This window comes from Plasmodium cynomolgi, chromosome 9, assembly GCF_000321355.1.
Source record: "Plasmodium cynomolgi strain B DNA, chromosome 9, whole genome shotgun sequence".
Lineage (NCBI taxonomy): Eukaryota > Apicomplexa > Aconoidasida > Haemosporida > Plasmodiidae > Plasmodium > Plasmodium cynomolgi.
In genome coordinates, this window is record NC_020402.1 from 1,556,436 (window position 1) to 1,560,314 (window position 3,879).

The following is a 3,879-nucleotide window of genomic DNA, read 5'->3' on the forward strand; positions in this document are numbered from 1 at the left end:
GTATGCGTATGCACATGCAGGTTTTTTAATTTATACGTACAGTGGCATGCAGCTTTTTTAATTTATACGTACAGTAACATGCATTTTTTTTAATTTATACGTAAACTGGCATGCACGCATATTAATTTATGCGTTTATGAAGGTGCACCTATGTCGACTTGTGCGTATGGCTACATGTATATGTGGCGACTTTTGCGTATAATGAAATGTAGATATACTAACTTGTGCATATGTTAACCCGTACATATGATTTACGTGGGTGCCCCTATATTAACCTGCACATGTATGAACTCTTGCGTAATTTAGCTAGCATACGTATTAGCTCGCTTTCGTTTTGGCTCCTACGTGCATCGACCTCCACACGTATTTTCCTCCGCGCATATTGACTTGTATATATATTGACATGCACTTATGTTGCCTGATGCATATTTTTTCCAGCATATACACTAGCTTGTTCGCATGTATGTTAACACCAACGTACATGAACTTGTGCATGTATGCATTTTTATATGCGTGCTTTGGTACATATGCGCATAAGTGAGTACACGTCATCTACGAGCCCCTGTAAGAAGTGGTTCATGTATGTGCCAAAGAACAGAAGTTTACGAGGCTTTAAAACACCTCTTTGCAGTTGATGTTAAGGTGGATGCGCCGAGTGAAAACCAGAGTACGCATGTTTTATGTATGTGTATAAATTTTTTCCTTTTTTTGGCCCACTTTTTGGCTCACTTTTTGGTTCACGTTATGGTTCACGTTATGGTTCACGTTATGGTTCACGTTATGGTTCACGTTTTGGTTTACCTTTTCGTTTACTTTTCGTTTACCTTTTCGATCCTTTCATCTTTCCCCCCTTTTGTTTTACATTTTTAAGCTTTCATTTTCGATAGATGTTTTATTTGTGTACATGTTAATTTTTTTTTTTTTTTCATTAAGCATTCTGTGAGTTTTATTTGAAAAATTCTGTAGAGTGCCTATGATACTTGCAAATATATTTTTTTTATGGTTAACACAAATAAATGTTTTTTTTTCCCCCTTCTGGGTTGTTTTTATCTGTTGTTTGTTATGCTTGTCAAGAGAGAAAATATTGTTTACGTTCGATACATGCAATTTTGTGCCAAACATAAATGCATTCCCAAAGTTTAATGAAAAATGAGTTCATAATTGCAGCCACGAATTGAAGTTTATGTAGAGAGAGAGGAACATTTATATGACATGGTGTCACTGCATTTGTTACGTAGCCTTAATTTTTTCTCCCAATTTGTTAGTGAAGTGCTTTGCCACCTTGACAGAGAAGTCATTTACCAATTTGTTAGCAAATTCGTTTGCCGATTTTTTTAACGAACTGTCGTGAGAACTCGTCGACGATCTGCGTTTCCACTTTGTTGGCGAATTGCGTTTCGAATTTTTTCATAAGTGTTTCACAGAATTGTTCGGGAAAAATTTCGCGAACCCCGTCACGGATTTTTTCCCCCATACAGTTTTTCTTAATTAACCATAATGTGGTGAGGCAGCCCTGTTTTGCATAGTCATTACTTAGTTTTTAATTTTTGGTGTTTCGCGGAAAAGTGAACATATTTACAAATGCGCGTATGCGTTGGTGTTGCGTGCACCCTGTATGTTGCATATATTTTTTACATTTTCCTTCAGCATGATCCATAATCGTTTTCAGATCATGCGTATGTAAGATCGTTTGTTTTACATGCAAGAGTTAACACTGGAAAGGGTGCCTACCACGGTGTAGCAACGGTTCGCGTCGTTTTGCATTATTCCCCTCCCTCCCCTCCATTTCGCTTTATTTCGTACGTTTACTCGTATATGAGCGCCATTTTTGTATGCTTACATATCAGCATCGCTTCGCACGCGTGCCTACGTGTTGGCATCATTTCGTGTTTTTTTCGCCACTTCGCTTTGTGTTTAACCCATTCGCTTTGTGTTTAACCCATTCGTTTTGTATTTAACACATTTGCTCTGTGTTTAACACGTTTGCTCTGTGTTTAACACATTTGCTCTGTGTTTAACACGTTTGCTCTGTGTTTAACACGTTTGCTCTGTGTTTAACACGTTTGCTCTGTGTTTAACACGTTTGCTCTGTGTTTAACACGTTTGCTCTGTGTTTAACACATTTACTTTGTATTTAACACATTTGCTCTGTGTTTAACACATTCATTTTGTGTTTAACACATTCATTTTGTGTTTAACACATTCCTTTTGTGTTTAACACATACGTTTCCTTACCAACCCATTAGTTTTGTTACTAACGCATGCGATACTTTTTTAACCGTTTCGCTCTGTTTCCAACCATTTGACATTACCCCAAGACGTTTTCCTTTACCCCCAACCGTTTTGCATTACCCTATGGCTTTTTCATTACCCCATGGCTTTCTCATTTCCCCAAACCATTTCGCATTAATTAGATCCATTTCATATCCTTTCGATTCTATTTGTGTTATTTCGATCCAGCTCGTGTCATTTTTAACCATTTCGAGCTATACCTAACCCTTTTGGCATTATTGCGGAATATTTCTAGCCATTTCACAATTTCCGTAAAATTTTATTCTTTTTAGGGTTATTACGCAATTTTTAGAATAATTTTATAGCTTTTCGAATTTTTGAATTTCTAATCACGTGCCTTATCGCCAGCGCATTACACAATGTACTCTCTCCAAAGTGCGCCTTGCAAACGTGTACATGGAAATGTGCTCTTGTGATCATATGCATATGAATACGTGTACGCATGTATATATATGTATATGTGTATGTATATATGTATATGTATGTTTGTATGTGCGTATACCCGTGTGCGTGCATATTTTCCCTTGTGCTTATTTTTTTTTTTTATATTTTTAATTCCCACTAAATTCCCCACATGCAAGATATGTTATGTGTATGTATATAGAAAAGGAAGTTGGGAAAGAATTTAAAAAAAAAAAAAAAAAAAAAAAAAGAGTATATAAAATTGTACATATCATTTGTATGCATCTATCGTGCCTGCACACGCACATATTCGTATAACCGTATGCATACGTGTATTCATGTGTACCTGTAAAGGCAAAAACGTGCGAGAGCGCAAATGAACATGTGAACGAATGTATGAATGTGCCACTGCATGGATGTAACACTGAACAGATGTAACACTGCACGGATGTAACACTGAACAGATGTAACACTGAACAGATGCACCACTGCTTACACGTACCACTGCATGAACGTACCCATGTGCATGCGTTTTCCAGTCCATATGCACGCTTTTACAACTGTACAAATGCTCTAATGCGCAATTTTATTCGTACGCTCATGAGCTTACATACGTACAAGGGTGCATATGTGCTTATTTGTACGCGCATGCGTGTGGGTCGTTTCTCCCCGCAGAGGAAGTGCATTTGCTAGTAATTTCTCCAGAGCGCTATTTGCATTATTTGCATTATTTGCGTTATTTGCGTTATTATATTATTACATGGATGCTAAGAAGCCGTTTGGAATTTTTTTCCATAAAATACCCTACGCAATTGTGAACGCGTCTGGTGTAGGGCGAAACTAAAAAAGGGGGGTGAGACTACTAATGCATATTTTTAGATAAAAAAAAAAGGCGAAAAAGAGAGAAGAAAAAAAAAAAAAAAGTTTTATATCAATGAAACAAATGAATGAATTACTTTTTTTTAATTTAATGTTACATTTTAAAAAAATGAAAAAGAACAAAAAAAGCGAATTAGTATAAGCATGCACAAATTGGCACTTCATATTAGTAGACCTGCACGCAAGCAGTTGAAAATTTTATTTTTTTAATTTTTCATTTTTGTTTTCTTTTTCTTTTATATTTTACTTTGTCAATTTTTATTTTCCCTAAATATACATGCTCTATTTTTACGTTCTTTATTTTTT